Source organism: Chionomys nivalis, chromosome 6 (assembly GCF_950005125.1).
Source record: "Chionomys nivalis chromosome 6, mChiNiv1.1, whole genome shotgun sequence".
Classification (NCBI taxonomy): Eukaryota; Metazoa; Chordata; class Mammalia; order Rodentia; family Cricetidae; genus Chionomys; species Chionomys nivalis.
The window spans coordinates 73,969,390-73,983,922 of NC_080091.1; the positions used below are offsets into that span (position 1 = coordinate 73,969,390).

Genomic DNA, 14,533 nt, shown 5'->3' on the forward strand with positions numbered 1-14,533 from the left:
ATTAGTAAGATGGAAATTGAGAGGGTGAGGTGGCTAAGGAGGTGTGAAAAGGAATGACTGGTTGCAATGAACTCAAAAGGACAAAGACAGCAACATACTGCACAGGTCCCTGCATGCTGTCAGGGAAGAACCAGTAGGTCACTGGATTAGCTGCATCAAAGGAGTTGGCCAGGGGTGGTGATGGTGGGGCTAGATGGTGGGGTGGTCCATCAAGAGAATGTGGAACTCTAGAAATCAAGATTTTTTCTAGCAATACGGTTATGTGGTAGGAAGTTCTCTAAGGTGCATGACCATGGAGGTGTCTAGCTGGAATGGAATGGGTAAAAGCAGTAACAGAAATAAGACTGAGGGGCTGAGGGGCTACGGTGCCTAAAAGGATAATTTTTGTGGATGCTGAAGTCACCAAGTGTTGTGCGAAAAACTTTTTCCAGACAGATGCAAATCTACTCACCCCAGACAGGGAACCCACGGCAGACCAAAGTATAGATACCACCAAAGAGGTGAAACAATGAGTTTTATTGAGGTTACTTACAGGAGTATGGGTGATGGGTTACTTAGAGGAGCAGAAAAGACTCAAAGACAGCTGCATTACTAAAGCCATCCCAGCATGGGTGGCTGCTCACACAGCTGGGAGCCTGGAGCACACCGCACAGCCTGCAGGCAGCTGCACAGTTTGGAGAGGGTCCTTTCCAGGTGCCTCAGTTGGTCTAAGCCTCTTCCAGGAGTCTCAGCTGGTTTCTGCTTCTTCCAGGCAGCTGGTCTGCTCTCAGAGTCTCCTTTGCAGCTTCTCTCCTCTGAAGTCTTTGCAGCTCCCCTGCCAACTGAGTCTTCTTTGTGGCTCAGATTTCTTCCTTCCAAGAGGAAGCTTTTACTGTTTACAGTTGCAGGGAGAGGCCTAGTGAATTTGTTCAGTTTCAGGAACTTTCTGAGGCTATCTTAAATAGTTTATCTTTGTTCAAGGAGCTTCCCTGATTGAGAATGGTTAGAATGTCTCAGTCTCAGAGGAAACTAAGCACAGCATCGTCAAGTGTAGGAGTATGGGGGTAGAAGTGAGGAGAGAGGGAAGCCTTGATGCTAAAACTGCGGCCAAACAAGACTAGTTAGCAGGAGATTGATGAGTCATAAATAAGAGTAGTGGAGAGATGGGTGTGGTGGTGCTGTGCCTGAAACTAGAGGGAAGTAGAGGCAGAAAGATCAGGAGTTCGAATCTAGCCTCATTACATTCAAGCAGCAAGTTTGAGGCCAGACTGGGGTACATGACAAACAATATTAAAGATTTAAAGACTCATGTCTGATGCAAGATGTGTCTCAAAGAAGTTGAAGGATTTGTTTGTTACTTTGTTTTCTTTTCCTTAGTCATTTTTACTATTATTATTATTTTTTTTTCTTGAGACAGTATCTTGCTAGTCTGGAATTTGTAATTCTCCTGCTCTAGTTTCTCAAGTATTGGGATTGTAGGTGTTCACCACCATACCTGGCATTTTCTTTTTAAGAAGGAAGAACATTAACAATTATAGATGCAGCAAGGAGAAGCAAGGACAGCACCTTTAGTCCTGTGTAAGTGGGATGTTTGAGACAGCATGACTACAGTTTGAAAGAACCTGGGAAAGGGTATAACCATAGATTCCAAAGCATGGAGTGGATGAGAGTCTTCAGTACCTTGGACTTCTGCTTGCTCTGAGGCATATAAAGCTTTGACCTGATGGAATTCATCACGGTGGTCACTTAGGAGAAGGTGGGTCCCAGTCTCCACTATGAGCTTCTGCACTATGGCTTATTTCTTAGTACCTTATAGAAAGGGCCAGGTGGCATAGTGTGCTTGGCTGCTGGCAGCCTGGCTGGCCAGCCAACTCTCCCTCTCCCTCTGCTGTGAGTGGTATGACAGCAGAGAGAGTACTGATTTTACCCAGGCCAATGGAGTTCTCAGGGCCGTGTTTCAGTCTTAGCCTCTAGACAATTGCATTTAGTCATCAAGGACACAGTTCCTGGGGAAAGTCTTTGCTTCGGGGTCTGGAGGCACGATCTGTGGCTGCCAAGCACACCACCCAGTGGCTAGCTTCTTCCCTAGAAAACCTCAGTTGATGAGAAAGCAGGAATCTTGAGATGATTTTTTTCCTGCATGACACCAGTGAAAACCGACATGATAATAGCTCTGTCCCTAAAGGATGAGAGTCGCTATTTAAAAGAGGAAGAAAGAAAACAAGAAAGAAAGAAAAGTAAAAAGGTCTCATACTTGATGTATTGATGTTTGTTTGTTAAATTTCCTAAATTCCATGATTTAAAAAAAGCAAGAATAAAAATAACTGTGTGTGTATATTATTTTCTTCTTGACAGTTGCCATCTTAATTCCCAGCATTGCTGTCAAATACATATTAACATTCACATTTTGTCCAGATATAGTTTAAAAACACAAAGCAGCCAGTAGAGATGAAATTAGCAACAGCTTCAAAACACAAAACAAAACACAAAGGAGAGAAAATTTGCAGAGTACTAGGTGTTTATCCAACAATGAACTGTGCTGGATAAACATTGGGAGGAGTAGGGCTCAAAGGACCGAAACTTGCGTTCCAACAAGCTTAATGCTATTCAGAAAGCCTGAGTGAGAGCCTTATACCACCCCAACCTTCTACCATACACTCACAACACAGAATGACATCAGGAACAATGGCTGTTTTATTTTATCCTTTCAAGCTCAAGGTGTGACCGATCTGACTGGAGTTCGGAATGCCCAGACCTTTACACTTGAAAACTGATCAACTCCCCTCAAGTCTTGTCCAACCCAGAGTAAGGTCCTCACAGGTGGTGAAAGCAGTCAATCTTACAACATGCTCTTGGCAGCATGATAACCAGTAAGTCTGGATGAAAACTGAATTCAAAACCCAGTGGGAAGACAGCTGAAAAACAGGGCTTGATGAAGAGGAAACACAACTCTTGTCCGCTCAGTCTTTTCTGTTGCTGCGACCCCACCTAAGTGTGTTGTACAGACTTGTCTCCTCTGGGGAAAAGCCTCTTTTCTACATTTTCCCTCCTCAAGTCCTTCCCAAGCCTGCTGCCAAAATCAACTTCCTTTGTTGCCATTCTAACAATGTCCTCCCTCCCGAAAATTCCCTGTAACAGCCTCTGCTGCTCTCTGTGCTGGAGGCAGCCTTCTTGCCCTGCCTTTAGGACAAACACACAATTCCTGCCCACGTGTACTTACAGCTGTCTGTTGTCCATCTCTGCAGCTCCACAGGCCTTGTCCTTCTCTGTGTAGACAAGACCCCCTCTCAGCTTCTTCACAGCTTTGTGCTATTGATGTTTCAGTCATAAAGATTTTCATTCAGTCTTCATCAATAAGAATTCTTCATTTTTTGATATCTTTCCCCCTCATTCCTTTCCACCCCAAACAAATAATAATAATAAAAAATTCACATGTGAATCTGGAGCTGTCTTACTTATAATCCTTCTGAATTCTGGTTACTTTTAAAGAACCACGAAAGTACTCACCACATTTAAATTCTCTGTCTAATAAAAACCGAACAACATCAAAACTGAAATACTCCTAAAGGTCAACAATAATACTGTGGGATTTCCCTAAGGAATAAAAAGACTTCAGAATGAGTCACAGAAAAAAAAAAATCTAATATTATCACCATGGGCAACTTCTAGGAAAGGGTCTGTGCATTCAGGACAGCAGTGAAGCGATGGGTTTTTGTTTTGTTTCGGTTTGGTTCAGTTTGCTCATTTTGGTTTGCGTTTTTGTTTGTTTGGTTTTATTTTGTTGTTGTTTTTGTTTTTTTTTTTTGTTGTTTTGTTTTTTTGTTTTTTCTTTTAGCAGAGTCCCATCTTATAGCCTGGGCTTTGAGCTCATTTTATAGCCCAATGCTGGCCTTGAACCTGTGATCCTCCTGTGTTGGGGGATGCTTGGGTTACTAGTATTGACCATTACACCCAGTTCTTCTATTTCCTCTTTTTAAATTAAAATGAAAATGTAATGAACTTCACAGTGGCACTTTCATTTACGTAAGCCATGATACTCGGGTTGTATTTGTTCTCCCCCATTGCCCTCCTACCCCCTCTTTCTGCTTACTTCCCTACCCCCAAAGTAACCCCCTCCTTTCATGGCTCTCCCGACACATTTCATGCCCAAGCTTGGTTATTAGCAAATTCCGTGGGGTTTTTTACTTGTTTTCTTTTAACTGTTCTTTAATCTCCTTAAGCATGATCTTGTTTGGAAAGAGGTGACAGTCATACCCATGAGTTATGACAATCCAGCAGCACCCATAAAGAAGTGCTGTCTGGATACAGGACATTGATGTTTCTTTTTTAAAATGATCCCTTCGTCTGCGTGATTGCTCAGCAATTCCCCTGTTCCATATATGGTAGCATTGGTTGAGAAATCAGGACTGTCTCTAACAGGCCCAATTACTTGAACACTTGGTCTCATTTGGCGATGCTGTTTGGGAAGGGGGTGCAGCCTAGTTGGAGGAAGTCTGTCACTGGGAGCAGGCTTTGAGAGTTCACGGCCTCATCCCACTTCCAGTTTGCCCTTTCTGCTTCACGTTTGGAGTTAAAGATGTGAGGCTTCAGTTTCCCGCTACGGCTACTGGTCACTACGCCTCCTGACACTCTGAGGACTCTCGTTCTGGAACCATCAACCAAACACTCTTCCATAAGGTGCTTTTGGTCACGGTATTTGTCAGGGTTTTCTAGAGGAAAAGAACTGATATAATCTACATATATATATATATATATATATATATATATATATATATATATATATATCAAAAGGGGATTTATTAAAGTGGCTTACAGGTTATGGTCTGCTAATCCAACAATGGCTATCGACTAACATAAAGGCCAAGAATCAGGTAGATTCCAGTACATGAAACTTGATGTCTCATCTGGTCTTCAGTTTATGTTGAGATTCCAAAGGAGGCTCTAATGCCAGTTAAGGGATGCCTCAGCAGCAGGAGAGGTGAACTGCCCGCAGGAGGAGCACAGGCTAGCAAATTTCCTCTTTCTGTCCTTTCATGTGGGTTGCCATCATAAGGTTTGGCCCAGATTTAGGGTGGGTCTTCGACTTCAAATGATCCGATCAATACTAATCCTTCACAGGTGTATCCAGCTGCTGGGGTTTTCCTTGAGTCCAGATGTGCTCAGGTTGACTAGCAAGATTAGCCATCAGTCAGTGTTTCAACACAGCAACGGAAAAGTAACTAATGCATCGTGCACTAAAATAGTTTATTAACAGCATGAGTATAGTTGGGAGTTCTTGAGTCATGGTATGTGCACGGGAGTCAGGGAACAAATCTCTGTCCGCCTGGCCTTGAGGCAGGGTCTCTCGTATTTGTGTTGCTAAGCTGCATAGTCCTGGCCAGCTGGCCCATAAGCTTAGGGGATTCTTCTGTCTCCACCTTCTATTTTACTCCAGCAGTGTGGGGATCACAGATCCCACTTTTTATGTGGGTTCTGGGGATTTAACTCAGGTCATCAGGCTTACATGACAAGCACTTCACACACGGAGCCCTCTTTCTGGTTCCCATCCATTCTATCTGGTACCACATCTGGTAGCATTGGTAGAGGGGCTTCTCAATGTAAAATGCTAAGACCCTAGAGATCTTGAACATTATTGCTGAATTCATCATCACAGTCATCCCTTGATATCTGTATAGGACCTTGGCTCCAGGATATCTTCCTGGATACCAAAATCCATGGGAGCTCAAAGAGCCTTATTTATATAACAGAATAGCATTTGCACAGAACCAGTGCACATCCTCCTGTATACTTAAATATCTCTAGATTATTCATAATGTTGGATAAGATGTAAAATTTATACAAACATTTGTTATACTGTATTATGTAGGGGAGGATGGTAACAAAAGGTTTATACATGTTTAGGGCCTTTAAAAAATTATTTCCACACATGTTGTGTCCACAGATAAAGAATCTTCCAGGATTGTTTCTTGTTTTTACTTTTCACTCGAAGAAAGGAAGGAAAGAAGGGAGGAAGGGAGGGAGGCAGGGAGGAATGAAGGAGAGAAGAAAGGAAGGAGAGAAGGAAGGAAGGAATGAAAAAGAGAAGGAAGGTAGGTTGACAAGATGGCTCAGCAGGTAAAGGTACTTGAGAATAGAATTAGATTCCTCCTCCATATAAAACAAAAGTAATAAAGAAAAGTCAAGACATTGCTACCAAAATAAGAAGGAAACGGGGCTGGCAAATGGAACAGCATGAATGTTTGCTATGGTATGGTAGATCATCTCGGGGTATGTGATAGCTTTTTTTTTTTTTAATTTGGGATTAGTATATTTTATGCTTATGCTATATATGAACTTCTTTCATTTTAACATCTTAAGTGTTTAACCGGTTCCTAATTTGCGAAGTGACTTCTCACAACATCATTTCATTATGTCCAGTTTTGCATGCTTTCTCGTTCATCTGGCAGTGCCTCTCATGACAATAAATATGCTATCGCTTATGGGTTGACCTGAACCTTCCAAAGGCCTCAGCATATGACCTTATTTGGACATGATATCTTTACAGAGGTAATCAAACTAAAATTAAATCATTAGGGTATGTTCTAATCTAATAAACCTGACATCCTCATTTTTTTTTTTTTAAAAAAAAAGGAATTTGGACAAGAGATGGATAGACAAAGAACAGCTCAAGACCGCTCCAGGCCTACAGGGGGAAATGTGAAACATACCCACAAAGCCTTTGATACTCTTTCCTTCTCAGTAGTAGGCAACTCATGCTTGCTACTGCGTGGGCCTAGATGAGAGCTATATTGCCACTTTTCTAAACCAATAAAATCCCTAACTACATTCTACATACTTATCCTTATACCCACAGAGAAATTTAGCGCTGACCCTCATCCAAGAAGCTTCTTTTTTGAAGCAGATAGAGACCGTGACAGACCCACATAACTGGTCCAAACGCAGAGAACAACTTGACTAGGGGGTAACTAGCCCCGACTGACAATGCCTAAGGTTTGGGGAGCATCTTGGAAGAGGAGGCTGAAAGATTCTAAGAGCCAGAGGAACTCTGTTGTAAGACTGTATCTTCTATATAGGACAGGGAAGCTGCACACATGAAATCTCAACAGTCCTAAACAAGACCTGCATACCATCACCAGTTGACAGGCCAATAAGGATGGGGGAAAGCTCACAAGGCCCCACCCCTAGATGGAGCTACAGGTCATTAGTGACTACTGAGAAAGGAGAATTAGTCTTCCCCAGGAATGAGCCCTCTAAATAATTATCCAATACCAAGTGATCAGTCCTAAATACCAAACAGACTTAGCATGCTTTATTTGTATGTTTATATGCATGCATTAAAAAATTATTACATATATGTGTAATAACAATAATATTTATTATTATTGTATTATATTATTATTATATTATAGGACAAAGTTGGGAGGAGTAGGAAGGTCCCTCTAGGAGGAGCAGGGGTGCATATGACCGAAATACATAGTATGACAACAACAACCTTTTTTAAAGAGAAAAAGGAGAAACTTTAAGCCCTTCCTCCCTTCTGAGTGTGGCTGGACTTAGTGGCTGACTCTGATGATATGAAGTGACCTCTACTAGCAGGTTGTAGGGCCCATGCATGGTTTCTCCTCAGCTGTCTGTGCACCCACTGTCTACGCTTCATCAGGAGAACTATTAAGCATCTTTCAGGGAGGGAATCCAACTCTGTCAGGATCTTGCAAGTAGCTGCCCTGAAAGAGGACCACACAGTTCGAAAGGTGCTTTTAGATGATTGCAACCCCGGCCCACATCTCTATACAGCCTCCTAGGAGACCCTGAGCCTGAACCATATACCTAGCTAACTCCACAATCCTGGCCATACAAATCTGGGAGAAAATAAGATGTTCTTAATGACTTTTCTACTGCTGTGACAAAACACCATGACCAAGGCAACTTAAGAAAGAAAGCATTTCATTTGGGACTCCTGATTCTAGAGGGTGAGCCCATGACCATCATGGCAGGGAGCATGGTAGCAGGCAGGGAGGCATGGCCCTAGAGGAGCTGGGAACCTAAATTATCTACAAGGACAAGGCAGAGAGAGAGGCGGGGAGAGAACTGGGAATGGCATGGGCTTCTGAAACTTCAAAGTCCCTCACCATCCTGCCAGTGACACACCTCTTCCACACACCTCCCAATCCTTCCTAAACTGTTCCACTACCTGAGGACGAAGCATTCAAATATACGCACCTTTAGGGGCCATTCTCATTCAAACCACCACATAAGAATGTATTATTTTAAGCTGTTAAAGGCCGGGATAATTTCTGACACAATAGACAGCTAATGTGGGGACAACACAGCTCACAAGCACCTTGAATCCTTGTCAAGCTACCTCTTTAGCTTACATTGCATTTGTTTGAGAAAGATGTAGACAGTTTACTAGAAAGTTTCCTGTCCATTTAAAAAAAATCCCATCTAACGAAGTCTATGTAGTTCTGATTCTTTTGGGAAAAATAATCAGTGAGCCAGTAAGATGGCTCAGCCAGTAAAGGAGCCTGCCACCAAGCCTGATGACACTGGGTGGGTCCCCAGGACTCATGGGGTAGATGGAGAGAAAATTGTCTCACTATCTCCACATGTGTGCTGTGGTAAGTACACCTCCCCACACAAAACTTTTAAAAGAGTAATTTAAATTTTTTCCATATGTCAGTGAAGGAGAGAAGAGAGGAGAGCAGACAGGGAAAAGTGAAAGTAGGGTATTTTGGGACCATATGAAAAAAATGTTTTAAGAGGGACTGAGCAACTCTTTTCAAGGCTTTACCGTGGATAAATAGCACACATGCAGAGAACTGAGCAAGGGACTTAGCAGAGACTTTTGGGGGGGGGAAGCAGGTTTGGTGTAGGCCCAGAAGGACTGGGAGAGTGCTTGAGCATAGGGAGTACGAAGGATTCTTTGAATGAATTTTAACATAGAAAAGCTAATAAGTAAAACTAACGGAGTCCAAAAAGATTGGGGGGTTTCTGGAAGAGGACTGGGGAGATGGAACAGTGGCTCATAGTACTTGTTGCTTTTGCAGAGGACCCAGGTTCAGTTCCCAGCACCCGCAATGGCTCATACCCTTCTGTGACTCCAGTTCCAGAGGAGCCAACACCCGCATCTAACCTCCAGAGCACCAGGCATGCATGTGGTGCACATAGATATATGTAGGTAAAACACATAAACTAAGTCTCTTTTGAAGTGTATAAATATGGATCGTGTATGAGCTGATGGGAATTTTCCAACAGTGAAAAAAGATTAAAAAAAAAAAAAAACAGGGACCGAGTGGGTAGAAGTTGAGTAACTGGGAGAAGCTGGGCTCCATCCCTCACTTGTGGGAGAGCTACACACAATAACAGGAAAAAGGACAATAAGCAGCTCAGGTAGAGGTAGATGTTGTGACAAAAGCCAACGACTTTTGACTATGTCTGATAGAGGTTGTTTAATTACATGCTATGACTTTTCATTTAACTGAACAGTGTTTAATGCTCAAACACACATGCTACGATTGGTATAAACACAATGGGGAAAGTCCCTTTGCTGGCAAAAACCAAGTAAATAAATATTTGTGGTTTGGTAAGTGTTATCATGAAGGCACACGAAAAAGCTACGGGAGCTAATTCTGAGAAAAGTGGAACTTTCCGAGTGTGCGAGCTTGCAGCCAGAACTAGTGTCCTTGAGTCAGTGCTCTCGGTCATTAGCTTTTAAATTCTGTGCAATCAGATGATAGCAACGTGAGAAGCTCCATTGTCCTCAGACAGAGAAGTAAATGCTATATTTGGCCTTTGGTCAGCTTGGGGTTTATATAGAGAAACTCGCCTGAGGGTATTAATATTTTAGATCTCTGGTCCCAGGCTCTGCATGTCACATCTCTGCAGCAGGCAACAAACTTGCTTCCAGAAAGATCTTAGCTCTTGAATTGAAGTCTTACAAATCCTTTTTGTGTGGATTTTATCCCTTCCCTTCTTTCTCTTCTCCTATTTTTTAAGTTTTATTTTTTTTTATTTTATGTGCATAAGTGTTTTCCCGCATTTGTGTATTTGCACCATGTGTGTCTAGAATTAGAGTTAGACAATTATGAGCCAGTTGTGGATACAGACAGTTGTGGGTACTGGGAATTGAACCTGGGTATTCTGTAAAGGTAGCAAGTGCTCTTAAACACTGAGCCATCTCTTCTTCAGCCCTCTTTTCTTCTGAGACAGGGTCCCGTGTTATCTGAAGCCAGGCTCCAACTTGCTGTTTTGGGAAGGGATACCTTGAACTTGTGATGCCCTGATGGAGGAAGGTCATTGGTTAAAAAATAAAGAAACTGCTTGGCCCTCATAGGTTAGAACATAGGTGGGTGGAGTAAACAGAACAGAATGCTGGGAGGAAGAGGAAGTGAGCTCAGACGCCATGCTCCCCTCTCCCGGGCAGATGCAGGGCAGCTCCTCTCAGAGGCAGATGCAATGAAGCAAGCCACCAGGTCAGACATGCTGAATCTTTCCTGGTAAGACTGGTGCTACACAGATCATTAGAGATGGGTTGATCAGGATATGAGAATTAGCCAGTAAGGGCTAGAGCTAATGGACCAAGCAGTGTTTAAAAGAATACAATTTGTGTGTTGTTATTTCGGGGCATAAGCTAGCCAGGCGACCAGGAGCTGGGGCGGCAGGAACACAGCCCGCAGCTCCTACTACAATGCCCTGCATCTGCTTCCCAAGTACTGGGATTGGAAGCTTCTGCCACCATGTATGGCTGGAGACAGATCTTCACACATGCTTGGTAAGCAATGGGTTCAGGCTCCAAGCCCAAGATTTTTTTTCTCAGAACTAGCTCAATGGTATAGCACTTTCTTAGGATGCATAATACCCTGGGTTGAATTTGTACAAAAAAAATGAAATCCAAATTTTTAAGACAGGTGTGATGGTACATGCCTATAAACTCAGCATTTGAGAGATGAAAGTAGGAGAATTAGGAGTTCGAGGCTAGCCTTGGCTACATAGTGAGTTCTATGTCAGCCTGAGCTATATGAGATTCTGTCTCAAAAATCAAAATCGCACTTCTTTCTGACATCTTCCCATGCCGCCACCACGGTGCGCATGAATGTCCTGGCTGATGCTCTCCAGAGCATCAACAATGCTGAGAAGAAAGGCAAACGCCAGGTCCTCATCAGGCCCTGCTCCAAAGTCATTGTTTGGTTCCTAATTGATGATGATGCACGGTTACACTGGTGAATCTGAAATCATTGACGGCCACAGAGCTAGGAAGACCATTGAACCTCACACGCAGGTTGAACAAGTGTGGAGTGATAAGCCCTAGGTTTGATGTACAACTCAAAGACCTAGAAAAATGGGAGAACAATCTGCTCCCATCCCGCCAGTTTGGCGTGTTCCTCCATAGCTCTATTGTACTGACAACCTCAGCTGGCATCATGGACCATGAAGAAGAAAGATGAAAACACACAGGAGGGAAAATCCTGGGATTCTTTTTCTAGAGATGCAAAACATAAATAAAAAGCCTTCATGGACTGTGAAATAAAATCAAAACAGCAATAATAATGAAACAAAAACTCGTGAATGACGACTTGAATTTTACAGTGGGCTTGAATTTTAAACATTGTTATAGTTTGTGAATACGTGCATCTCCCTAGTCTTTCAGAAACAAAAGACCCAGTCTCTCACACCTTAGAGTTATGACATGAACCATTCACTTGGTGGTTCTAGTCTCAGTGTCTCCCTGTGAACTGAGATGGACCCAGCTTCATGCAGCTGCACTCTGGCTCTCCTGTTCATTTCACAGTTTCCGGTAGGTTCTATACGTGACGTTAGAAAAGACACAGCAGATGCGCTTGGTGGCTCCAGAAATCTAAAGTGGGACAGATGGTTCCCTGGCTGATTGACAGCAGAAGGAGCACTGCAGCCAGGGGCACCTCCTGGGGAGGATTTTTTTCTTTCCTCCCTCTCCTTGCTTTTGCCTGAACTGTCACACAGGAAGAGTGAGAGATGGCTATTCAGGAGAGCTTTCTTCTCAATTATGCATTAGAGTGAAAACAGTTCGTTGAGACTCGCTTCCATGTGGAAGAAATTCTCTTTCCCTAACACTTGACAAAGAGTTGACCCTTCACAGTTACAACAAAGTGGACAAATTCATGTTTGACCAAAATACCCCACATGCTGAAGATAAAGTAAAAACAAGGAAATATCAACAAACAATATTGATAAAACTGAAATACTTTTAACATTAGATGACTTACATTGCCCTTTTAAAGTGGCTTCTTTTTAAAACATGTGCGTGTGTGGTGTTCGTGCTCATGTGCGCTAGAGTTCACAGTATGCACACTCCTACACAGACACATCCATATGTGGGTCTAGGTGATTCTATATCCCAACAAGCTGTTTCTCAAGTTTCCTGACTAATAGCATCTGATTTCTCCATGGCTCTTTTCAACAGAAATGCTGAATGCAATAATCATCTAATATTTAAAATGGCAATTTGCCAACATTTACAAACTCAAAAGTCTTTCTTCTTATTAGCAAGCTAAGTATCATGAAAACCCAAAGAAATTATGAATCCATATAAACTTTATATTTCAGGAATGGCAAAATAATAATGGAGCTGTACATCGCCTTGTTAGAGGGACCCCTACCCCAGCTACATAGCTGGGTGTGGAATCGGTATGAAGACTGAGGCTTAGGTTCTCTAGGACACTCCTTGCAGCTGCAGCTTCCATGAAGCCCTCCCTCTTGCTTCCACAAAGCAGTTCTTGGGGTCAGTTCACGTAACCAGGACATCTAGAATGTGGCATATTTTTCTAGTTGCCTTGTAAGCTCCTTTTCAATAGTAGGCACCAATATACTCTTTGAATTTTCTGCAACTGAGGACTCAAATAAAACTGAATTCCCCCCCCAAATCACCTGGAGAGTATAACATGCAGAAACATGCGTTAGTCTTTGTTTCCTCCTGGCAACCCTTAGAAGTCCCCCCCAAAAGTTGCTGACGATGCCACCACAGGTGTCCCACCCAAAGGCGGGGTGAGAGCACAGAAGCTTGAAGAGTAATAGGGACACACCCCCGGCAGCCCCTATTACCTCCTATTTCCCCTTCTCCATACTTTCAATCCTTCTCTTTATTTGTGGTTTACATTTGTTAATAGAAACAAATCTGTACAGAATTATAAAACAATACCCAACCTTCACCTCTTTCTTGCATTCTCTCTCAGCTACCATTTATGTCTGCTTTCTCCAAGCAGCTAAAGTTCTGGAAAGAGCAAACTATACTTTCCCACACATCAACCCCAGCCATTCTTTTCCCAGTCCACCGTAATTCGGATTTTTTGCCCCACCCTGTAGTTTAGATTTTTGAATGAAATGATACTTGTAAAAGTTATCGATAACCTTATTGATACAGTTCATGTGTGATTCCCAGTCCTCATCAGCATTTGCTATCTCTGACTGCATACCCTCCTTTTTGGAATATTCTTTCCTTCTGGCTTCTATAACACTGCATTTTATTTTTGACAATGAAAATCTCCAAGGCTCATTAATAGGCAAATAAAAACCAGATTTTGCATTAGCATAAAGCTCACTCCAAAGGACTTCTAATTCTTTTCTTTCTTCTTTTCCAGGGAAAAGAACACACCAAGTTTATCATATACCAAAGGCATGGAAATAGCAGACTTCTATCTTGTAATTGGACAGAGCAGTCTATGAACTAAGAAAGAGTACCTGTCCTCATAGAACACAAACACATTGAATAATTGTTATTACATAAGGTGAAGTGTATAGAGAAAAACACACATAGTCAATCTCTGGCCTCTAAACATGTATACACACACAAATGTGTCCCTTCACATACACATACATACACACACATAAACCACACACACAAATTCAACAATAATAATTTCAATTTTAAATTTCAAAAGACCATCCAGTGATAGTAAGATTATCTAGCAAGTCAAAGTGCTCGTCACACAAGTATGACAACCTGAGTTTGATCCCCTGACCCCACGGTGGAAGGACAGCTGACTCCCAAAGTTATCCTCTGACCTCTGACAAGGGCTGCAGCACACACCATACACACAAAAATAATAGAAATTAAAATAGAGTTCAGCTAAAAAGAGAAACTTATGTCACTGAAGTCAAAAAGCAATTTACTAGTTTGGTTTCATTTATATGAATTAAGGAATCCTCTGAATTGTTCCTTTATAATCGTTTTAAGTTGATGTCTCACCAGCTAACAGGGCTGGCGAAATGGCTCAGAGACTAAGAGCACTTACTGTTCTTTCAGAATACCTGGGTTCAATTCCCAGTACTCACACCAGGCAGCTTACAACTGCCTGTAACTCTAGTTCCTGCACACATGTGGTACACATCAACTCACGCAGCCACACACATAAATAAAAATAAATATTTACAAACAAGCAAACAAAGTATGGTCTGAAAACAAAAAGTAACATCTAACAGTTAAAAACAGGGTGAAGTCTCATGGGATGCTCACTCAGTGGAGGTGTCTGGAAGAGTGTTTGTTAAGTGACTGACTATCCCAAGGGTGTGTCTTCCTATT

At 42.3% G+C, this 14,533-nt stretch overlaps 1 pseudogene; it reads left to right on the forward strand.

The window, feature by feature from the left end:
- The first annotated feature begins 6,081 nt into the window (after window positions 1-6,081).
- LOC130876354 (40S ribosomal protein S15a-like) lies at window positions 6,082-11,462 on the forward strand (annotated as a pseudogene).
- The last annotated feature ends 3,071 nt before the right edge of the window (window positions 11,463-14,533 follow it).